At 40.4% G+C, this 25,402-nt stretch overlaps 1 long non-coding RNA gene across 3 annotated transcripts in view; it reads right to left on the minus strand.

The window, feature by feature from the left end:
• Window positions 1-12,008, minus strand: part of LOC136287148 (uncharacterized) — a 31,662-nt gene extending 19,654 nt beyond the window's left edge. The window contains exons 1-2 of one of the 3 annotated variants that reach the window (XR_010720081.1): window positions 11,810-12,008; window positions 9,976-10,095 (exon numbers count right to left, since the gene is read on the minus strand). This is a non-coding gene — a long non-coding RNA (uncharacterized lncRNA). The remainder of the gene's footprint in view (window positions 1-9,975; window positions 10,096-11,809) is intronic. The other 2 variants (XR_010720082.1, XR_010720080.1) reach the window with 2 other exon arrangements.
• Window positions 12,009-25,402: the final 13,394 nt, after the last annotated feature.

Consider the following 25,402-nt stretch of genomic DNA (forward strand, 5'->3'; position numbering starts at 1 on the left):
ACTGACAGACAAACTACACAAAAATAAATACGAAAAAAGAGACATAGCTCTCCCTTTGAGAAACAAAGCATACATGTAAAAGAAAACAGCAGTTTCCTTAGCTCGGGCAGGGCATGCCTGTCTGGCAGGGAGAATTTATGCACAGCCATTGCCCCCTGAGGATGCCAAGGATGCTTAGACCAGCGAGGAAGATGAGTCTCATCCAAAATCTTTACTGTCTCTGCCTGTGGACTCTCTGAGGGCAGAGATCCAGCCAGGGTGAGGTCCCTGAGCCAGTTTGTTATTTGCAGAGGGTGTGCTTGGAGCTGGGGTGAAGCAAGAGCAGCGTGATAGCACCCAGGTGCAGCTGGAAAATCAGATGCTGTGGCTTTTCTGCAGGGAGTCCAGTGACTGATGTGCTGACACCAACATGTTTTCTGTGACAGAAGAATGTGAAGAGGCTCACACTTGGTTAAAGAAAAATAGGGCATGTCTGTGCATTTTTTGTGATCTCAAAGTTGCTAATAAGCAGACAAGCACTTATTGTGGCTCAGCATAGCTTAGCAGGGTGCACTCCTCAAGAAAATTAGAGGCCTTGACATTACTCTTCCCAGGTCTACACACCCACGGGCTGCTAATTACTGACAGGCTGCAAAAGGGCTGGCATAGAGAACACCTTCAAATTGCAGACAGGCGCTTCCCACTTCTGCCAGCACAGAAATCATCAGGACTCAGGCTGCCCTGTGCTGTAAAGCTTTTCTGAAAGCTCATGCTGAATTTCAACTTTTCCTGGATTTAGAGCACTAACTCTTAGATGATTTAGGACAATTTGTTATACATGACTCAGTTGCTCATTTACTCTGTGGACAATTATTGAAAGATGTTGGAAATATTTTCATGCTTGTTGGAAATGACATTGATGGGGAACTTCATAGTTTTAACAGAAAGCTTTGCAAACACATCTTCTACTGCAGTTTGTTGTGGTACAATAAATAGTAAAGAACCTGAAAATATCAAAAGGGAAAAAAAAAAAACCAGCAGCCAGCAGCTCAAGTGTTGTCATGCTAATACTTGTAAATTCTAAATAAATAAAACAATGGTTCTCATTTTAGCTAATCACTCTGCTAGTGATGCCCAATTAGTCTAATAAATTGCCAGTAAAAGAACTCAAAGCACCCATGCAATGATGCCTTTGTCTCTCCCTCCTAGGCTTTCCACTTGCACAAATTTATTAAATCAAGACATAAAGCATGCATAATAATTCTTGGAAGTCAACTGCTAATTTGCATAGAAAAATCAACCAAAAAATATATTTTGTATGTGATGCTGGGTTGAGAAAGGTCTGCAGTGTGATATTGGATTGGATAGGTTGTATAATGCAAAATTTAAAGACAGAATGGATTGAAGGAGCTGCAGGGACAATTGAGTCTATGAGTTAGGCTCAAGATGGGCTCAATGAGGCTGTAAGGCCAGCTGAAGTATCAGGACTATGCCACAGGACTGATTTCTGTGAATACATGTGGGGGTTTATGAGCCTAAAAAACTCAAGGTAACAGAAGTAAGTTAAAGAGCACATTTAAGGTTGGGAAGCCAAACGAAGAGAATTTAGGATCTGCCAAGACTAAGGTCATTGGTATATAATACATCCCATGGTGGTCTCTCAGGATGTGTTCATACACCAGTTTCCCATGGGACCCTTATCTGACAGACAGTTTTAGTCCTGAGCAGGAATCACAGACCCAGACAGAATAACGGGACAAGGGTGAAGGATATCACTGTGGCAAGGCTATGCTGGATGCTGACTGGTGCCCCTATCCCATCCTTCCTGCTCTTGCCCAGAAGTGCCAAGTAAGTCATACAACCTCACTTCTCAGTAGCTATCACCAGCTTGTGGTGCCTGGGATCTGATTTACAGAAGTACCAAGGACTTTGGAAGACAAGCTAAATCAGGCAGAGCTGCACCAGGTGAACCAAGGGCAACTCTGCTGTTGATTTCAGCAGGGTCAAGCTCAGATCAACTCCTCCATTTCCTTCCAAACCTGCATTTGAGCAGGAACCACAGAGGAATAAGGGAAGAATGAAAAGAAGGGCACTGAAAAACACAGCATGTGCAATCCTCTCTTCACAATCAAAGCCGTCCTACGTAGCTGGATGATGGAACCATCTGAGAACATCTCAGTAGTGAGCTATGAGCAAAAATTCAAGGTAATGGGATTAAACTGCATTAAATTAGGTGTTTAAAAGACTGATGTCTGAGCCATTGTATAATCCCTTAATAATGGAGGGAAACAGGTAGCTCTGATACTCTAAGCCAAGTGTTGTCTAAGAAAGACCTGTTGCTTGGCCTGTTTCTCTCTGTTGACTATAGTGGGAAACTAAAGCCATTTTTGGTTTAGCATCTGCTTTGACACAGCAGAAGAGCAAAGCAGATGGTGCTGAAGTCCCAATGTCTACTCCATATCCATATGGGGTTTGGTTTGGACTTGATGTAGTCTGGCTCCCCTAGACCAGCTATCCTACCTAGGGCAGCTATTCCACCACAAGCACATTTCAAAATTGCTTGAAGGATTCATTTAGATCACTGTGCCTTTTGTTGGGTTAACCGGAGCCGCAGGAGAAGAGCCTCATGCTATCATGGTCAGCAAATCTCGTTTATTTCAGGTAGCATACACACATTTATATCTTCTATAATCAGCTCATACATATTGCAAAAGTTAAGCTTAGGATGGGTGCTCAGACTAAAAGTCAGCTACGCCTCTTTCTACATTCCTTTGTAGTTACATTGTTTGAGTAAGTTTTAGTTTAACCAGGCTTCTCCCTCTTATCTTTCAGCTACAAGGTCTTGTTATTGTATAGCAGCTGTGCTCAAGGACATAGAAGCTTACTGCCTTGCTGGTTTTCATGAGAGTTCCTGTGTGCTCAGCAAAACTCTCTCATGTCTGCGTGACCTTTTGCAGCTAGCCAGTTATCCATCACACTCTCCACACCTTTCTAGAGATAGAAGGACATTTGATGCACACCTGGAACAGAGGTTTTGGCTCAATTTCCTCTTAAAGGAATTCAGTTAAACAGAACAACCACACCAAGAACTGAGCTGACAACAGACACAAGGGTGAGATTTGCTTTAGAACTGCATCATTGCACAGATCCTAAATACTCCTGTATATGCATCATATCAACTCAGATGCAGATATTTAATTTTCAGATAAGTGAATGTCAGGCTTAGTGAGACAGATAATAAAACCCAATCATATTATTTTAACAAAATCAATCAAAACTATTTGCATAGCATCAATTATCACAGATCCTTTTGGAATGCTGTTTGTTCAACAGATCATAAAATTTGCAGAGAACAAAATGAAAACAGAGAAATTGTATTTTTCATTAGAAATTAATCAACTACAGGGGATTACTAGTCAATCAGTTACAGGCTATCATTATAGAGTAACTTTTCCTACAAATATAAAAAGCAAACTCCTAATTCAGAGAGTTATAAATAACAACATCTTAAGCACAATTGGAAGGAAAGGCTCTTGACTGAATGCAGAGAACATTCAAACACAGATTCAGTGCAATTTCTCTTTATGTTTTCTTCGATGTAGTAGGAATATGCACAAATTAGTCTAAGTGAAGTCAATTTCTTTACATTTACTGCAAATTCCCTGGGGAAATTCTGTCTCTGATCACAAAAGACCCCTTCATCATACTTAGCAGGATTTAGACTTGTTCCTAAGCCTCCCTTTCTAAGAACTAATGTCTTTGGAACAGATTCCTTAAAACATTGCAGCACCCTTTGAGCAGAAATAACCACAAATTCCCTGCTCAAGCTTTACAAAATGTGCACTAGTACAGAATATTTAACATCTTAAATGGTTGCTCTTGCTTACAACAGCATGAGTGAGGACATGCAGAGCTTTTCCATTCTCATTAGAGATATCAAAACCACGTGAGTTCTCAGATGCTTGGTCTGGTCACCTGGGTTATGCATTCCTGTGCTGAATCTTGTCGGGAATAGTGTATTATAAAGCCAGAGGAAGGGAAAACTACATTTATGAGTGAAATTTGTATGCAAAAAAAAAATACTAATATTTTCCTGAAAATTTTGTTTTCTCATTATTTACAGTTACTCCAAGGGATAATTATGAATAAAATGATAGATCACTGCATGGAGACAAGCATGACTTTTTCCTCCAACCGCCAAATCATTAATGTAAGCAAAAGTGAAAACATATTTAAATTGTCCTCTGTTATGTCGAACAATAATTGCAGATAATATAGACTTCTCAGCTGTTTGGCCCAGTCACTTCAGTTATGTGCTCCTGGGCTAAAGGTTATAGGTAAGATAGGGAAGATGACTGTAAAGCCAGAGTAAGTGGAAAACACATCTATTTATGAGTGAGAAGAAAGGAAATCCAAGAAGTGGACTACTCAAAGGGCTCTAAGTGGCACTGTAGAAGGCAGCTAAGCCTCCAGTGGAAGCAGGAGAGCTCTGGCCAAGCTGGGAAAGGCAGTGGTTGGAGGTTCAGTGACTTATGACCATTTGGTTTGCTTTGAAGATGGCCCCTTGGTCAGATGTGTCTCATGACCATCACTGCCATTACACCTGAGTAGATCACAGGCCAGTAATAGCTGCCCATGGCCAGTGTTGCCTACCAGGCCTCAGAGGTTACCCTAGTTCTGTCTGAGAGAGGTCTCTGTCCTAGAAACCTGCTTCCCAACAAAGCAGTGCTTGGCTGTCATAGCCAGGCAAACAATCAAAGGTGATTTCGAAGAACCAGGGTGAGTCATGTTACTCTAAGGAATCTGATTAATTTTACAGCCCTGACAAAAGTTCATGCATTGAACAAGCCCCAGCTGTCATGTTTTATCACCTATTTCTGCTCTCAAACAATGGTATTTGTGCCTTTAATGAGACTACCCAGTGTTTTCCTATTGCATTTTATTTTTCTGTTTTTCTTTAATTATTTTGTCCTTGGAATCTCAAGATATCTGTGAGCATTCTCCTAAAAACAACCTCTAAGCAGGCCCTGAGGACTACTTCTGTCTGTCTTCCCAGCCATGCAGGCAGTACATATCTTCCCTCTAAAACCATGAGCACTTGCAAGATTCCCCAATTCTTCTGCTGGGATGTATGACATGGCACACTGGCATTGTTCACTCATTACGGTTAACACAGGCTCAGGTTCCTGGAGTATTTTGACATTTCATTTTTGCATACAGCACTTAACATGAGCTGATCCCTTGGAGTGGCTACCTAGAACAGAGGCTAGACAACAATAAGAGAATAAAGCAGGTATTTATTAAAGGCCTTCAATAGGTACACCTTGAGCAGTCAAAAGCCTCCAAAAAGGGGCTACACCCAAGATAGACAATAATGATGAGTTTTTCAGACAGTTTTAAGTTTGGTCCTGTAGGAGAAGAGAATACAGGTGGGCTCACCCCTGATAAGTAACAGCTATGAGAATTAACCAATACAGCCTTGCCCCAGATGAGTAACAGCTATCTCCAATTAGGATGAGTGAGACATAAAAGGGGGTGAGCTGGTAAGAGGAGGATCATCATGGAGGAGGAGCTTTCAGGAGCATGGAGGAAAGACTTGTGAAGCAGGATCCTGGAGAGAGAGAATCGCTTCTGCAAGGTTAGTCTGGTCTGCAGTTAGAGCCTGTTGTTAGAACCTGTAGCCGTAGTCTAGCTAGGTGAAAGCCTGCCTTCAGAGTCTGCAAACTAACGCATGCAGTTGTGGTTTAGCAGGAAATAACCAGCAGTCAGAGCCTGCAAGAGAAACCTACAGTAGGAGCTTGCTGCAGCCAGTGTCAGTGAATAGTTGGAGATAAGATGACTAAGCCATGAAGAGGGATAAACCAGGACCCTTTTTATGCTGTGTTTAACAAGAAGTCTGTGCCTTGGCTCATTTTTACTCTCTAATAAGAGGGCTGCTGCAAGATGGTCCATTTACATATCAGGGGTTAATCCTCCAATTACAGCTTCTGGTAATGAAGTCATATACTCCCAGTTTGCTCCCTGCCAACTCACTTTTGGTTATACTTTTTGAGGCCTGGGGCAATAGAGTGTCCTTGAGTTATGGGCCTAGAGGGATTGTTTTGTCTGAATAAAATGGGAGAACAGTAGCTGACAAGCTATGGAGTTTTAGAGTTATACCCTAAAGCAGTACAGGATTTGAAAAATATAAAAGCTAAAATCCTACTGCATCAGAGCCATCCAATGGTTAAAAGCTTCTCTCCACCACACCAACACAAGGACACTGCTGACCCCAGAACAACTGTTCAAAGAAGCAGGACTGCACAGTTAGTTTATTGAGGTGGTCTCTTAGCATATGTCTTGCTTTTAAAGGCAGGAGCTGAGTTATCATGAATCCATACCACCACTTTCTAGCCTGCATAACCTGAAACTAGCCAGAAGAATTAAACTGCTTCTTGAGAAATCAACATCCATTTATATATTTCTTGCCACTGTTTGCTTAAGGTGTCTCAAGCACTCAAGACACTTCATACCTTATCCATACCACAAAGATTTAGCTCAATGACTCCTAATGCACATTTGAAGTACATCTTACATTTGAGGAATGATATATGTTTCTGAAAATCAGACAAAACTTGAGTCCAGCTACCATTTTCAGACAAGACAATGGGTACAGGAAGGTGCAGCAGTGGGCCAGGACAGAGGGAGGACATCTTGGACCAGACTGGGATGTGCACTTGAGGTCATCAGAGACAAAAGTGAAACAGGGAAACCTTGAAGAGGAAGTGCTCATTTACAGCAATGAACCCAGGTTGTCATGGGCCAAGTTCTTAATTGCATTAGCACCATCTGCCATGGTTCAACCTCAGCCAGCAGCCAAGCCCCATTCAGCCACTCATTCACTCCCCTACCTGTAGGATTAGGGAGAGAATCAGAAGAGTAAAAGGTAAAAAATGCACAAGCTGAGAAAAGACAGTTTAATAGGGAAAGCAAAAGGCACTGAGTCAAGCAAAGTAAAACAAGGAATGAATTTCCTGCCTCCCATGGGCAGGTGGGAGTTCAGCCATACTCAAGAGAGAAGGGCCTCATCACATGTAATGGTGACTTGGGAAGACAAATGGCATCACGCCAGATGTCCGCTTACTCCTTCTTCCTCCCACTTTATGCACTGAGCATGGTCTGGAATATACCTTTGGTCAGTTTGGGTCATCTGGCCTAGCTGCGTCTCGTCCCAGTCTCCCAAGCACCCCCAGCCCCTTTCCCAGCCTGGCAGTACAAAAATCAGAAAAGGCCTTGGCTCTGTGTAAGCCCTGCCCAGCAATAACAAAAACATCTCTGTATTATCAAGTCTGTGTTCAGCACAAATCCAAAACACAGCCCCACACCAGCCACTGTGAAGAAAATTAACTCCACACTAGCCAAAACCAGGACACCATGCAGCTGAGGTCTCTGCACTCTTGACAAAATAACCATTGTTCAATGTGGCCCAGCATCTCATGGCTGTGAGGACCAGAGTCTGTCTTTTGAGAATTTTTTTCTTCTGCATAAATCATCACACTTACTGATGCAAAGGTTCAGGAGCCAAGTCAAACAAAGCACAGAAGCATGTGAACTGTTATTTATGCATCAGGATTTAGTTTCAGCAGTGGCCTTGCATTTATGCATTATTACCAGCTGATTTCTTTGTCACCTTGGAGAGGTGAGGTTTGTCCTTTATCTTTGTGCTTCAGTTCTCTGCACATTATTCTTTAGCAAACATTTAAATTCACCATAAACCTACAAGAAATCTCTTTTTTCCCTGTCAGTGATCTCTTTTCTTAGTTGCTGCTTACTCTCCCTCTGTGCAATTATTTACTCAGGTTCCAAATTCCTTTCCACTGTTCCCAGACTCAATCTGAAACTATTGCAGGAGACAGCAAAAATTAGTTTAGAGAAATAATTTTTTCTGTCAGTTGTCATTCCAGCATTTCCTCCCATCAATTCTCCAGCCTACCTTATTCCTTTTCTTCCTAACAGAATTTTCTGCATTATGATCCCTAAACTGTTCATATTCCTGTTCAGGCTTTAGTGTTCCACGTGCAAGAAACAACAGTTTGTTTTCTGCTTTTGGCATTTCTTAGAGATTAATCACTGTGCAAATACACTGCTAGAGTAACTCTATGGAAGTCAGAGAGACTGTCAATTCTTGGCAGCAGACCCTTTGACCTGATATTTCTAACACTTCATTGACACTAAATCTATTTTTATATAACTCACATTTTAAATTATATACAAGTTTCTTATTTATTACAACTATTTAAAACCCTGGGTTCTTCTATTTGGACGGCAAAAATAAGCAATTTTACAACCCAGAGAAATTAATAACACTAGCCACTGAGCTCTGTTGTCAGACCAGAGACCTCCTAATCTCAACGGATTGCTTGGCACAGTCTCCGTATCCATTATTTAACTGGAAATAATATTTTTTTGCTCAGTATGATGGAATTCTCTGAAATAATTCAACTGGAAGGAAAAATACCTTGTCAGAAAGTTGTCATCTTAACAGTTTTAAAGCAAATTTGTGAGATAAGAAGTATTGGATAGGAAGAATGAGTGTTTGAAGGAGTAATATTTCTTTGGAATAAGTCCAAGCCTTGGACTCTGATACGAAGAAGAAGATTATCAGCTATGCTTATCCCAGGAAAGACTGGCAGGTAAATTGCACTAACTTTCATTGGGGCTAAAACATGATCACACATCTGTTTCCAAAATAATGAGAAAAGTTTAGCTTCAGCCACTCTGCTTCCAAGGAGTGTTTAATTTTTTGTTTAGCCATTTCTATGCAAATAAGATAAGTGTTTTAATAAACATCAGGAGACACAAATGCTTTATTACTGATTGCATTACATGTAAATAACAACTGTAAAACTTCATGTACGCACCAATTAATCTTCCAAATTTTTCTTCCCATCCTAAGCAAATGCCTGCTTTGTGGCAAAACAAAATTAGTGACCCAGATGGAGCATAAATACCTTTATTTCAGTGATAACGGATATTATTTAGCAGGAGAGTCTTTCAAGTACTCACTAATGTCATTCCATAGTATATTCCTTCACATAACTTACAAGATTAGCAAAACAGTTCTACAGGCTCTAGTTAAGAGATCAAAATTTAGTATAAGGCTGATATTTACTGAAATCTGTCAGCTCAACCAATCCTGCAGAAAAAAGCGAGCCACTAACAACCCATGGCAATTCATCACATAACACTGGCACTGACATTGCAGTAATATCTGCTGGAGAATGGATGGTTGCACTAATATTTGCACCCAGAAACTACCATAGTATCTACAGAAATGAGGTATTACTTTTTTAAAAGCCAAGCACCAACTTTTTAATAGAGTTCATTTATTATAAGAAAGACTGAACACATAAGCTCAGAAGCTAAGAAGCTCAGCATATCTTGCTTTACATGCCCAGCTCCAAGCATGGACATTTGCCTGGCACAGGAGAGAAGACTTCCCACCTGGATGGATGGCAGCATATGTGCTGCAGAACAGGCATGCACAATCCACTCAACTTCTCTTTCTCTGCTGAGAACCACCTGCAGACCATGCACATTGACATAAATGGAAAATAGAAGATAGTCTTGCTGGGATGAGTGTCAGCCTTTTTTGGGACTTGTTTTGGATTTATTAGCCTTTTAAATAATCTGGAGGATATGATCACATCTGGAATAGAAAGACTTTCAAATGTTATCCCTGACTTACCACTGGCTGATGAGTCAGTCTTGATGAATACTATCAGTTATCTAATATACAGAGAATTCTTTTGAAAAACAGCACTTTCCCTTTATTATAGTGTCTCAGGGTTTGATACCCACTGATGTGTTGTGCTAACTGCCTCTGTTTGTCAACGTGGTGGTCCAGTATTTTGCTGGTGGAAACCAGACAGCAGTTTTCAGACTGGTCTTCACAAAGCACAAGAAAGCAGGAGTGGCAGCCCATAAAGCCAGTCACAGAGAACAAGGATGTCTTACCCTCCAGCCTGTCTCCTCCCTCTACCTTGAAGATGATACCAGCTCCTCAAAGGCAAAGTTTTCAGGCCAGACACAACCCCAGCACAGCAGGATCCCCCGGGCCAGCAGCATACACGACTCCTACAAGGAAGCAGTGACTGGTTAATCATGGTGTTGAATTGAAACTTGCAGCTTGTTGACTGCTGAGGAACAATCCTAATCAGCTGCCAATGAGCTAATGCCTGAGTACAAGAGGAGGAAGGGCAGGAGAAGAAAATGCTTTTCATCTTTCATAGCCAAAGACAGAAAATAAAATTCTAATTGTTATGTTCTAACACATGCTCATTTGCAAGAGTGAAATGACTTTGGGAGGTCATTACTACTTCCAAGATACTCATTCCTCCAGAAAAATACCTGATGATTTGGAGTAGTTTAACATGTACAAAAACAATTGCTTGGCAATATAAACAGTTTGCAAGGACTTACTACTTTTTTGAAATATTTCTCATCTTGCCCAACACAATGACTGATTTCACATTTGACTACTTCTACATAAAATTTACTCAGTTATGAAGAAAGACAACAAAAAAATATGAAAATACTTGGGGCCAGGTTCTGCTCTGAGTCAACATTGCTACCTCACTAGCAAGAGACAGCATTGCTCTGGACTGAGCCCAGCACTTGTAGCAAAAAATAGAATTCAAATAAAATGTGTTTCCACCTTTAACAAATACATATCTACAGCTATGCTGAACTTTGCCAAGAGCTTCCCTTGGTGAAATACAGCTTTTTCTTCCTATCTTCCAGTAGCAGCAGGGATCTCTAAACCCCACTGTGCTCTGAGAACAAGACTTCTGGAGTTAGTGCCACAACATCACCTTCTTGCAATATGGTAATTTACTCGGGGAAAGAACATCTTCTTTCCTTTCTTGATCCTTTCCAATCTGTTTTTCCTACTTTTCTGAAATCAACAGTTTTTAACCCCTCATATATGCAGAGCTTGGAACAACATTATCATATATATATATTGATAATGATATTATCTATACTAACATGCTGGGGGGCCCTTCACTTAAAAATATTTCAAAAAGATGCCACTCTTCATAAACCTGTGGAAAATTTATTTTTTAGGCCATTGTGTCCAAACACAACTTAATATTGGGTTTTTTTCTGCATGGTTCCTTGCAAGGCCAATTCTGTTCGGCTGAAATCTATGTCCTTCTGCTGTTCTTTCAGCAACTACTTTCAATCCTGCCACAGAGACCAAACAAAAGGAAGAAGTATGAAGTGCTGGGGAGAAAACCAACAACTGCAGTGGGACAAGACACAGGAGGGATAGAAGGACAAGGGGGAGGAGGGAGGCAGGAGCACATTGCAAAAATGCCAAAAACAGACAGAAAGGCGAGAGTTGTTTCCAAGAAATGTCAGCAAGCACAAAAAAACCCACAAAAAACCCCAAACAAACAAACCCACCCAAAAAATCTCCCCTCCCCCCAAAAAACCCCAAACAAACCTAAAAAACAAAGGGAGAACACAGAGGGCAGGTGAAAGCAAAACTGCAGTGTAAGAGGCTTTCAAACAAAAGGCTTAAAAGGCAGCAGGAAGCCTTGGGACAGAGGGAAACCACTTCAAGGCAAACCTCTCTCACTCCTGAGTCAGCATAATCTGCAAATGTTAAAAGTTATTTTCTTAATTACCACTTTTTTTTTGCCCTGGAGGTTTTATTTTTTCCTAGAATTAAAAGATTACTGCCACGGCAATTTTATTTCAGCATGGATTCTCCTTAATTAGATACACACATGTAAAGCCATGGATCAGCAAAAGGAAGAAAAAACAACCTGATTTATTCACTTACCCATGGAGGAAAAAAACCCTACATTTTTAATCCCTGTTCTTGGAAGCAGTGAGAAAGATCCTGACTCCCATGCTTTTCTCCTTGGGGATGTCCTGTTGGTTGTCAAGTTTTCCTGGAGTCAGAAGGGGTTGGTGTAGCAGACTGAACTGCATGGCGTGGTGTTTGTGGATTACTGCACGCAGCAAACTAGTCTGGCCTCTGAAATCTACTGGGAGTTTACAGCTTGGTTATCTGCACATGTGCAGATAAACCAGAAAAAGAAACTAAATTAAGAATCAGGCAGGGATTGTTAATAGGGAGTATGCTTTCCCAAAGTGCAAAGCCATTTAATGTAACTTATTTTAAGAATACCTCCAGAGACACTGTTCAGCATAAAACACATAACATCTTTCTGAAGGCAAATTAATGAACACAATTCCTTGCCTAGAAGAGTTTACAGGCTGAAATAACTGTGTGTAGTATGAATAAAGAATTAGATACATGACACAAATTAATGACAGCTGAACCTCATTCCAGATTTTCTCCCATATCTGAGGGACTTAGAATGTTTCAAGATCATTAGTATATGAAGTATATTAGTATATAGTCATTAGTTTATCAGTAAAAATGTAGGTGAAGAAGGCACTTGGTACTTTGGCCTTTTCCATGTTCTTTATCACCAGATTCCCTGGACTATTAAGCAGCTGTCCCACATTTTCCCCAGTCTTTCTTTTGCTTCCTAAGTACCTGTAGAAGCCTTTTCTGATGCCCCTTACATACCTCAGCAGATTCAGCTCCAGATGGACTTCGGTTTTTCTAAGCCCAACCCTTCACAACACATTCCTCCTGGATCCCCTGTGCCTGGTTCCACCTCTTGTATGCTTCATTTTTATGCCTGAATTTTGTCAGGACCTGCTCGTTCATCTGTGCAGACCTTCTGTCTTCAGCTTAAATAAGGGGATCCTTGAAAAGCAAACAGCTTTCCCAAACCTCTCTTCTCTCTGGGGCTGTATCCCATTGGATTTCTCCAAGCAGATCTGTGAATAAGCCACAGCCTGCTCTTCCGATATCCAGGACTGTGATCTTCCTACCTGCTTTACTCCGTCTTCTCAGGAACCTGAACTGTATCCTCTCATGAACACTGTGGTCAAGACCGTCCCCAGAACTCACATGGTCACGATTGTCATGGAAAGGAATTAATTTTGCGTTCTTCAGACTACCAACCCAAGCTGACCTTAGGGACGTTCTTTAACCATATGAAATCCTGGAGCTTCAATAAGAAGTTTGGACATAGGAATACTTTAGAATTGCAGGTATCTGTTGTCATTTCCACCCAGGCAGCATTTCTTTCCTGTGCTGTTGAGATCAGCAGACACTACAAGCATGTACAGACCCACATTTGTGATTGACCTCTATCTCCTGGGAGTTGCCAGCTCCCCGAAGCATTTTAAAGAGCTTCTATGAATATGCAAAGTTCTCTTCAAGAGTTAAAGAAATATTCTGTGCTTTTAAAGAAAGAATTGTTCACGTCCAAAACCTGAAATCATGTTTACACCACAGAAAAAAAACAGGAGGTGAGCATTTTCAAAGCACTGATTTGTAAACATCCAATTCTTACAACTCTGTACTCTCAAGTATGCATTATTGTGAAATATTTTATGGGTTACTACTATGTCTTCTGTCACAGGACACTCAGAAGGCCCATCATAGGGACATCCCTTTCTAAATTTAGACACAGTAATAAACTTCAACAAGTAAAATGGGCTCAAAACAACTCCAAATTTGACTTCACTGCCCTAGACCTTGTCAGACCTTTTCAGTAAATAAGACTAAAGGAGTAGTTATATAGGGAGATAAAAATCTCAAGGTGTGTAAAGGATGGGGGAAAACAAAGTGATAAAGTGATGCCCTTTCTCAACCACTATTATTGCAATGTTTCTGTACATTCCTCATTGTTCTGGAAAGTAACTACCTTGCTATATACAGTAATGTATTTTATAAAGATAAAAGACTGTGCCATACACTTTGTGTTCTTCTGACCTGACAAATCCATCTACAAAAATACTGGTAAATAATACGTGGCACTTGGCAATGTGATCACCTTTCCATGACCCATACATATGAAATGTGCATTCCCGGACACTGCTAATTAATGGCAAAATGCAGGCATATACATCCAAAACACATGGATCATACAGAACTATCTGAGATCATGAGCAGATCACACTATCTTCCTTTGTTACTCTTATTTTGAGGTAAAATTCTACACCAAAAGCTGTCTCAAGCAACCTACAATGGATTTTTCTTAGTGTGTGTTTACAGATACGCAGGAGAATAATTGTCAGTATGTCAATCATATTTTCCCAAATTCTTTTATTGACTTTTCCTAATATGAAATACCTGTTGAAACAATAGTTTTATTTGCTTATAAAGAGAACAGCTAGGACTTTGAGAATGGTATTTTAAACAAGCCTTTCTTAAGCTGAGTGGAAGAAATGTTTACCTTGCACAGAGGCTTACAGTGTGGAAGGACAGTTTAGCAATAGACCAGCTGTAGCACAGACAGTGAAGGAGTCCATTGAGGAGCTCAGTTAGATCCATGTGATCTCAGTGAATGCTGCAGAGCAAATACTGTGATAGCATCCTAGCAATTCAGTGCACAGCGCTACTTGAAGGCTTATGACCCCAAACCAGAAATCCCTTCCTCATCAGCTAATGTTCAGTATTTGGAAAAGATTTATAATGTCTGAGCAGATCAAACTGAGCAGAAAGGAGTCATGGCTCTCCCACTGAATCAATTTCCTTGGCTGTTCCATGGCAGCACAATGCTACAAAAAATTATTGCTAAGTTTTATAACACAAATTCTTGGATATATATGGGAGTTTGGGAGTTTGGGGGGAGTTTCCAGCAATTTTAGTCATTCTGCTGACTACAGGAAGCACTGAAAATATGTAGAAAATAAAGTAAAGAGCAAAGAGATGATCTGTATTCTGCTCACATAAAAAGACTGCTTTCCAAGCAGGGCAAAACTGCCCTTGTTGGAACCCATGCCAATAAATTATGGGAGAGAACTGCTATATCTGCTATATGCGATGATAAATTTTGGCCTATATCATTTTAAGTTGCAAAATGTTGCTCTCGTCAAAACAAATATCTTTTGATATGTTAGTTATGCTTGTCTTTATGGGGAAATATGTCCATAACAACACAAAAACTTAAAACATAAAGGGCCACGTCTATTCCAGATGTTATTTTAATAACAATGTGAGATCGGGATGTTTAGCACTAGCAGGTTCCTGCTCTGTATGAAGCATGAGCATAGGACAGAAGCAACTGTGAGTGGCGTATCAGTTCAAAGCAGCACATAATAAATGGCATCCTTCAAACCAGCTGTTTCAGTAATTCACTATCAGATGACAAAAAGCCCATTGAAAGAATTTTCTGTTCTTCCTGATTGATGTGATTTCTTTAAATTAAAAAAAAAAGAGAGACAGAGAGAGGGGGGATGTTTTCTAATCCCAGGATTTCTTTATGTTTCAACTGCAGCTTCACAACAGCTGGCAATTTGAAACTCCTGACATGTTATTTCATTTCACTTTGGGGCACAACAGCGTTCAGATAATCTCGACTATGAACAAACTGGTAAAGTTCTCTTGCCATTAAGGCAGAAGAAAGAAAATTTCCATGCAGTCAGAATCTAGTTGTTGGCAAGCGATAAAGAAAACTAACTGATTTTTCTTACTAATTATTAGCCTCAGTACTTATTTTAGACTGAAACAAGTAGATCTTTGCATGAGTTTTTTTTGTATATTACTCCAAATCTCTGTTGTGGATTTCCATTAATTTTTCCATGAAAAATTAAGGTATATAATTACTTAACTGAAAAACCCCTAAGGTTTATGTGTTTTAAAACCTTTCAGGACATTAAAAACTTATGTGATATTCATCAGAAGCCTGACCCAAAGTCCACTGAAGTCAGTATGAGCATTCCCATAAAGGCAGGGGGTTGGATCAGCTCCTTGGTTTAAAAACATAGATTTCAGAAGGAAGATGATGAAATTATATACTAGCCTGATCTAGGAAAATTCATCGATTATTTCCAGTATGTTTTATTGATACTGTGAGGCCATTTAAGATTCACCTCTCTGCTACACCAGTTAATTATGTATGTTGTAAATCCTTGAGCTGATATCTAAATACATCACATAGGCACAAATTCTTCCATGCATTCAAGCAAATTAATTCCTCGCCTGGTCATTTTATACTTCAGTTGTTTTGCTGCTTTTTGATGGATTGGAACAGATTAACTTTTCTGAAGGCAATGCCTCAGTCACTCACTGAACCCTTCAGTCCTTTCTGCACACCAATTAGCCACAACCTATTTCCTCACCACTGGTTAAAAATGTTGCACAACCCCGGTCTGTGATCTCCTGCCGGTCTATGATCTCCAACACACTGCCAAGTACCCTGAGATAGCCAAGTTACCAGGAACGGGTGAAAGCTGTAGAGAAAGCGTCATAACTTCTGGTTGGTATAACTGGAATTTCTAACACAAACTTCTTGGGATTTGGGAGGTCTTTTGCATCACTTATAAACCGGGTTCATGATCATTGAATACAACATGCATATGAAATATCACTACAGGATGACGTCTCATCCATTTACCCAGGTTATGTGGAGCTAGACAATGATTTTTCTGGAACTTTAAGCATGGCACCCCATCCTTCCACAATTCCTTTCTTCAAAAACAGTGGAGTGGAGAAGGTCTAGGCACTTAAAAACTATTTTACAAAGGACTTTAAACTGTAGGGACCTTACAGAAGCTCAGTGCACACATTCAGGTGCTCTGTGGCTAGAAGATCGCATCATGACAGTCTCCTTCACTGTGCAGAATCCCTCTGAGGAACTGCAGAGGTTCCTCATACTGCAGTCTTCACAGCTTATGGTGCTTCACAGCTTATGATGCTTCCCAGGTATATGGTACAGGCCTAGTCTGTGCTCTGTGCTTGGGATATGCTGACAAAAATTCAAGCAAAAATTGTTTGTCTGCATATGCATGTGTACCCTTCCAAATTTCCAAGGTCTCTGATGCAGCCTCCAGCCTGTGAGGGTGATTTGATTTGTGCTTTGAATATCAAAAGAACCTTCAGCCCCTTCCTACATACTTCCCTAAGAAACAAACACTCAAGTTGCAATTGTAAAACATCCATGTGCCACATATATATGCTACTCCCTCTGGAGAGAGCATGTTTAACTGGGGAGATGTGGCAACTTCTGTGTGAGGGACAGCTGATCTTCAGGCAGCTTGTCCTCTCTGTGTGCTGCAGGCTCCCACAATACACAACAAAGTGTAGTGAAGGAAGCCAGAGCCACATCAGGGAGCAGCAAGACTTGACCATGTGTCTGGAAGACAGCTTTCTTCTAACTTTGACCAGGGTTATGTGATTCAGTTCAGTACCTTTACACTGTCTGTTGCAATATTAATGCAATATTACAGAAGTTGCTCATGTGAATTGCACAATGGAGTGTCCCAAGCCTTGCCATGCCCTCAGTTTGTCCTATCAACATGTTTCTTCTTGTTCTCCTGACTAGTCCACTCTGAATACTAGAGCTTTCATCTCAGTTCTCCTATTTGCCTTAAGCTGAAAACACCAATGATTTACTGTTGCTGACTCCAGAGTTAAGTGGCTGTTTCCTATTGTGTCTGGTTGAGTTAGTGTTATAACAATATAATAAGTATTGGCTTTTCTCTATGCAATAACATACTGTTAAAATAGTTTTATTGGTTTGCAATTTTAATTGCTTAATTTGCTTGAAACTTCTGCATATTTTACTTTCATTATGAGCTAAATGCAAACATCCTGCTCTCAGAAGAGCTGTTTGTTAGCAATCATAGTCATAGAATGGTTTGGGTTGGAAAGGACCTTAAAGGCCTGAAGTTGTGTCAGGGGAGGTTTAGGTTGAATATCACAAGAAACTTTTTCATCCAGAGGATGGTTGGGCACTGGAATAGGATCCTCAAGGAAGTGGTCACAGAACCAAGCCTGACAGAGTTCCAGAAGCATTTGGGAAATGCTCTTGGGCACATGGTGTGACCCTTTGGGTGTCCTGTGCAGGGGCAGGAGTTGGACTCAATGATCCTGATGGGTCCCTTCCAACTCAGCATATTCTGTGATTCTATGAGTCTGTGTGTCCTCTAGTGAACAACTTCTCTAGAAATGTGGCCTTGTCCCTCTGAGACATCCAGTAGCTTAAAGCAACCACAGCAGATCCCACTTTTCTTGGAAGCATTTGGGAAGTAATAGAGTCAAAAAACTTTAAATTTGGTAGATGTAAAGGCAAATGTTTTCTTAGCCTGGTCATTTAGACACCATATCTTTAAAAAATATTTTTTTTTCAATTTCTCCTGTTTTTTTTTGTTTGATTTTTCATGAATTCTGCTTAACTTGGACTTTTATTTTTTGTTGTTTACCAAGTGACTCATATTTCCTTGTTTTTCTAAAGAGGACTTCCATATTTTTGGATGGTATTGTTGCTGGTAAAAATCTTCGTTGAATTTACTTCATGCTTTACTGGTACGAGTTATAAACATATACTGTTTTCCTGGAGACAGAGCACCAAAGTCCCTCCAGGTGCAGCAGCTAGCATAGATGTGGTTAAATTGGAACTCTTTGGAAAAAGCAGTGCCTGGAACAAATTAAACCACACTGGAGTATCTTTCAACTACAGTCCCTGCCAGTGCTTTCTTTCCCACATTTCACCAGCCAAACTGCAATGACAGTGGACTCTTTGAGCAGCCTTGTCTGTGCAGGATGGGATTGATTGACTTTTCCAGCAACACTAGGCTCTGAGCACTGCAACTTCTCTCTGATATCACAGTTCAGGATTGCCAGGCAGAGCTGGAGGTATAACTACACAAGCAACATTATTAATGATTCTCATCAAAAGGAGATCGCAAAATCCTTGAGATGCATAAATCTCTAGAGGCTATCTACAGCTAATTTTCTCAGCCATGTTGTTTCTCCAAGCTCCCTGTAATAAGAAAACACCATATTTTAAGCACCATATTGTATAAATTATAGGTGACACACAACCCTCTACAGCAAGCCAAGGAAAATGACAGCATTAAATTTCCAACAGCTATCAGGATACATTAACAATTTTAGAAGAAAATTACTTTCGAGAAGACAAATTTTAAATGAATAAACATGAATCTACAAGGTTTCAGCAGGGCATGGCATTTCATCCACAAAATTTTGCTTTGGGGTCACATAATTCCAACCAAAGCAAAGCAAAAGCACAACACACACACGGTCACAGCAGGCTAATCTCAGCTCTGATCACAAACTTGTCAACAACTCAGCTCAGCTCAGAAGGGATTTATGCTGGACTGACTCTGAAGAGTTTATCTGCTGCTATCATAGAAAGCAGCCCCTGCAAACCACAGGAGAGATGAAATAGATGGGGAAGCAGCTTCTTCCTATTTGGCTATAATATCCCTTCAGCTGCAGCTTCCTTCTGTGCACTGCACTTGTCCATGTCCTGACAAAGTCTTTCAAGTGACCAGCCTTGCTGCAATAGTATGGTCTAGGTCATAAGCATCCATCTGTTTGGGACTTGGGCTTGCCACACAAACAGCAGTAAACCACCTGGCACCTACGAGACAGTGGCATGGCTGGCCAGGCAGCTGTGAGCCAGCGGAGGAGTGAACATGCTTAGCTCTAGCTGGGATGCTATGGATTGCTCCTTTGCTTCCCCTCACAGCTGCTGGTTGCCTCTGTGTCTCCTTTTGTTGCTCGTGTTGGTGGTTTGGGGAGTTCCACACTACACTTCTGGTGTAAGGTGGTTGGGAGTCACCATCTCCCTGCATCAGTAACACACAGTGTGAGGTGCCATGGCCCACTTTGGCCTCCCAGTAGAACACTCAGCACCTCCAAGGAGTGTCCTAAACACACATCCTATGTGTGATATCAGCACTCACTGGACCAGCTCCAAGGGTCACTTTGGAAAGGTTGTCATTCTCCTTTGGTGTCACCTTTGGGCTGCAACAGCAGTTGCATTTCAGGGGGGCACAGATGACACCTAAGGCCAGTGTACATCCCTTAGCTCTCTACTTTCAGTCTCATTCCATGTCTCTAAATCACACACCTTCAAATTGCTCCCTGCAACAAGTGAAATCCACTGAGCCAGCAGCTCTGGGAGAGAAGAGTTATAAAAAAAAGGTTTCAGAGCTACCAAATTTTCAGGCAATAGCATGGCACAGAAAGTAGAAGGTGTGCAGATAACATATAAGGAGCAAGCTGAAAGGCACTGGAGGTCACTGTACAACCTATGAGGAGAGCAAAGGGCATGTAAGGAGCACAGAAAAGTGAAAATTATAGTGACTATTGGATCAATGTAAATGGGTCCCCAGGGAAAGCATATTTTTGTACAAAGACTCAGATAAAAAGTGATGTGATTTGCTATTTATGCAGAGGACAAAGCAGTCCTCTGACAGTCAGCACAGACTAAGCAGAGCCCAAGGTCAATTGCTGTGTAATTCATATTCATATCAAAACAATTATGATGCAGAACAGTGCATATCTGCATAAGTAGTGAAAAACAGCATATCCCACATTGGTGTAAAAATACTCAGAGCTCAATTAATTAAAATCTAGACTAAGAAAATGAGAGCTTGAAATGCTCTCATTGAAACAGAAGCTGCAAACACAGACCAAGCTGATTTTGAAGAAAGCCATGCTGCAGAGAGAAACTCAGATGTTTAAATGGATGCATAATTTCTTGCATCAGGAGAGCAAGCTAGACAGAGCTTTGAAGAATACATTTCCAAAATAAACTCTCCAAATGAGAGTATAAAGACTTTAAACTTAGGAAAAACATGTTTCATTGGAGTTTAAATGCATATTCTCAACTTCCTCTTCAGAAAAAAACTATAGTCCTAAATCCGGCTGAATAGAAGTAAAAAAGGTTATAAAACATTCTTTCTCCCATCCACTATGTCTTTGCAGGGCAAACCTCTGTGTCTCCAGGGGGTTTTTTAAAGTCAGTTCAGGGATTTTCTGAATTGCAGAAAACTGCCCAAATTGAGGCATTTTCTTGTTCTGTCACCAGTGAGACAGGCAACAGCTGGAGCATTAAATAGGGCAGGCAGGGACCTCGTGCTCTCGAAGATAATTGGTAGAGTACAGATCACATCCACAAGGCAAAATGATCTTCCACTTCCTGGACTTAGGGTATCTATATCCAAATTGCCTAACCAGGAATGGCCCCTTGGCTCTATAGGCCCAGGTATCCTTGCATCTGTCACAGCCTTAGCCTCTGCACTTCTTTATTTTCCTTTTCTTGAAAGAATTCTTGTCTTGGGTTGTTCCCTCCATAAACATGTCCCACTGCTCCCCAGGGAAGTAGTGACCTCCTCCTCATCCCCCTCCTCCCAGATTCAGCTGCTCTATCTTAGAGATATTTGAAATCCATATTAAACCAGTTGGGGTTAACTATGCATCTGATTTTTTAAAAGAGGATATTAAAATGGTATGTATGTGTGAAATCTAATCTTAGTTAAATTAAATCAGAGACAGGTACTTAAAATCCCTTACTTCTGGATGAGGTTATGGGTCAGTCTCAGTGGTAACCACTGGATATTAATCTTTGGAATATGGCAAATGGAATATGTGATGCAATCTGCATCAAATACTGTAAGGGGGGTAGCAAATTTGGAACTGAGAAACCAAGAGCAGTTCTGAGACTTCGGTGAAAGTAAATCCACTTATATGTCTCTATATTGATGAAAAGACCAAGAGATTCTAGCGGTAAAAAGGCAGAAATATCTGCAAGATGGACAGTGTATGTCTTTCACTGCTATTAATAGCTTGATGAAGAGAGAATTGTGTCTGGCTCCCAACAACTCCAAAGATTTATGAGGATCATTTTAAGGCCTATGAATATACGGCATCTGAAAGTGAGAACTGAAAAAGCACTAACGAGGCAGTGAGAGGCAGATGAATGCTTCTGAAAATGAAAAATGTTGGCAACATCCAGAGACAGAAATGAATGTAAAATGATTTAATAATTAGCTAACACATTTCTCCCTAATAACTGTTTGTTGACTCAAGTAAACAAAATTGCTATTGGATAAGAAGAAACACCATCACATAAATGAAGAACTGGTTAAAGAGAGGGAATGTGGTTGAAATGAGCAATTTTCATAGTGAGAGCGATTCTAAATGAAGCACCACAGGGATCTCTGCTCTGGCTTGTGCTGTTCAATATCTCCCTAAATGATCTTGAGAAGAGGATGAACGGGAAAATTAAAGCATTTGCTGAAGGTAAGCTTTCAGGATAGTTAAAAAACTGTAGAAGAACCTTGTAGAATGATAAAAATGGGCAGGTAAAATTCAGTAAATGTATTTAGAGTATTTTAAACAAACCCAGCTTCACAATCAAAGGGATAGGCTCTTACTTGACTGCAATCTCTTATAAAGAAAATATCACAGTTATAGTGGGTATTATTAAAACATCATATCCACAAACAGTTTTGGTATAAATTAGGCGTCAATGACTGTTAGAAAAGGAACAAAGAACAAAGCAAAGACACTGTGAAAGTCTTTCTGCATCCATGTCTTCTTTATTGTAATTTGTGTTGCTTTACTCAACTGAAAACATGAACAGGGAATGATCAAGGGATGATTGTCCTTCTGTATAAGAAAACTGAACACATGCAGATCCTTCTGCTTGGAGAAGAGATGACTGAAGAGGGTATGATGGGCACCTTTAAGATCTCAAGCAGCAAAGAGGATGTGGCTGCAGAGCAGCTGTATTTCTAACTGAAGAGCTGAAAACTTGGGATGAATTCAGCAAAGAAAGATTTGCACTGAGAATGAGCTGTGGAACTTCTCTGGCAGCTCCTCATTTATTTCCTGGCTTATTCCACAAAATGATCTTTCTGCATTTTGTTCCACCTCTCCCCTCAATGCCTTGGCCAAGGATCCCCTGTATGTGTCCTAGGGGACATATCTAGCTGACATATCTAGCATAGGGCAGGACAGAAATATTCTAATACATATCCATGACAAGACCAGCCTCCTTGTACAGATGGTATCCTCTCCTTTCACTGCACTAAGCATTTCTTGAGATTTGGACTTGAAAGCATTTCTAGGCTGCCTGCGTAGAAATGAATGATCAAGACAAGGTCCCAAAAGGACCAAAAAAACTTGCATGTCAAAGTTGGTATCAAAGTATTTCCCTATTCATTACCCTCCAGTCATTCCTTCTGCCATGATGAACACAGGTAGCATACAAACACTGACATGTAATAAAAGCCATGTAACATTTTTCCCCCAGAAAATTGTCAAGAAACATTGTATTTTCCTAGAACACACCAAGTGCTGTTGAAGTGTTCAATCCGAAACACAGCCTGGGTAATGAAATCATCCACTGTTTCTGTAGCAACAGTAAGCACGAGAAATCTCAGGGAATTCAGACAATGATGCCTTCCCAAAGCTTAGCACTTAACTTGACAGTGAGCATCTCAAATAAATTCCTTGTTTCAGAAAGATCTCAAATTTAGAATTACCTGTTCAAACAGCAAACAGCCAGATACCCAGATGACTGACTCCAAATTATGTTGGTAATTTAGGTACAGCTCTGATAACCTTTGAACTACAAATCTATATGGACACCCACATTAGATCAGTATCTGCTTTTTTCCTATTAAGAAAAGCTACAAAAACACCCCTGTGATAAAGTAATGAAGAAAAATTAAATTCAGTTTAGATACAAGTTAGTATCCAAAAACAACAATAGTTGTATCACACTTGATTTCACTAATAGCCAGGGGTTTGTATATGCTAACATAGAGGAATCATTAAGGAAATTAGATATTCTTTTAAATGTCTGTAGATTATATGTTCTTACATAAACACACTACATGCTATAGCATAAATTTCTAGTTGCTGTTACTAAATACTTTACTTAGTTTTGTACATGTGGGACAGAAATTTTTGTTGACTGTCCACAGAACAGGAATCTGTAAAAATTAATTCTCTCTTCCTTGTCCTTTTACCATCATGACACAACACAAACACCTATCCCATTTTTATGACATACCACAAGGATGTATTGGAAAGCTATGTGTCAGATGTAAAGATAAATACACTGATCAAGACAGAGGGCAAAAGTATTTCCTACCAGCAACTATATAAAGATAATGAAGAGTTATTTACAATTAAAGATTTTTTTTTTTAATACTTTAGTTCAAGAATTCAGGCATGATGGATTAGAGAGGACCCCTAGAGCCATTTTCTGCAGGTAGAAGTAGCTACATCATGAACTTCTTTAGAGGAATTTAACAAGCTGACTCAAGACTATCCCAACCAGGGGTAAGTTCAGCTGTCCCTCTCACAGGCATTGGAAGCTGTGTGAGTGCCTGGTATGTGGTCCAAGTTGCTGTGACAGAAGGGCAATCTGTGAGGTCGACTATAATGAACACTTAAAAATCTGTTCTTTGTGTAAAGTTCTACATGTAGACAGCTAAATTAGGCATCATTACTTGCCACTGAATTGCCCCAGGTTTCAATACCCTCAGAGAGTGCTGTTTCCTTCCAGCATTAAGTTCCACTCTCCACAATCTACATACTTAAGATCCATCTCTTTTTCTCTTTCCTGTTTTTCATTACCGGTCCCTGGTTCCTCTCTCTCTTCTCTTCTTCAAATCCCAATCACAGACTTTCTGCCTCTGAAATCATTCCTGCTAATTGCCTTTTCTCCCTTTTCCCGATAGCCAAGTGAGTTTCTTGAGTCTGGATTCAAAGAAGGTAGCTTCTCTATGCACACTACAGGAAAAAAACACCTGGGGATCTGTAAAGATGCAGGAAAGGCAGCCCTCCTCCCATTTTCCATCACTCTTTGGGGGTCTAAAGGGGAATGAGGCAAGGCATCTGCATTGCTTGGAAACAGCACAGATTTATGGAAGTCTAAGCTTTGATTAACATTTAATAAGCAGAAGCAAATGGTGAAAACTTAATCAAAGTTGAACACATATTAATGGGAAAATGCAAAGTTCCCACCTGGCATAAAGGGTGCTCTTTAGCAGATGTGATACCTTAACCTCAAATTATAAAGGCATCAGAGTTTTTCAAAGAAAAGTAATCATCTGCTGTTTGCAGAATTATTTCCCCCTCCCCACGTCAAAGATATGTTGACTGAAACTGTCCAAAAGCACTGAACACAAGCTGATGCTGCACAGGGAAGAAAGCTAAGGTCTGGAAGCTTGGCTAACTGGTGGTGCTTCCAGACACTTTATCTCACAGTGCAAGCTCTTAGCCTCATATATATACATGCACATATGTACATATATATTTACACACATATATTCAGGACCTTACATTCCTGCCCTGACAAAAGTTGCATTGATCCATGTTTATGCATCACCACATTGCTCTTCCCAACAATTCATGCCATTCAGGTTGGCAGCATTGCTTCCAACTGAGCCCCACAGCCTTGGTCCCCTCCTTCAAAGTGCTCCTGGCAACATGGGAAGAGATTGTTCTGCATGGTAGCTTTTTTCTGCTGGGACAAAACACCAGCAGCAGCAGTCAGGATCAGAAGGTTTAAAT

The sequence above is a fragment of the Chamaea fasciata genome, unplaced genomic scaffold (assembly GCF_029207755.1).
Source record: "Chamaea fasciata isolate MVZ Bird 193981 ecotype frontalis unplaced genomic scaffold, bChaFas1.0.hap1 SCAF_3, whole genome shotgun sequence".
NCBI classification, from domain to species: domain Eukaryota; kingdom Metazoa; phylum Chordata; class Aves; order Passeriformes; family Sylviidae; genus Chamaea; species Chamaea fasciata.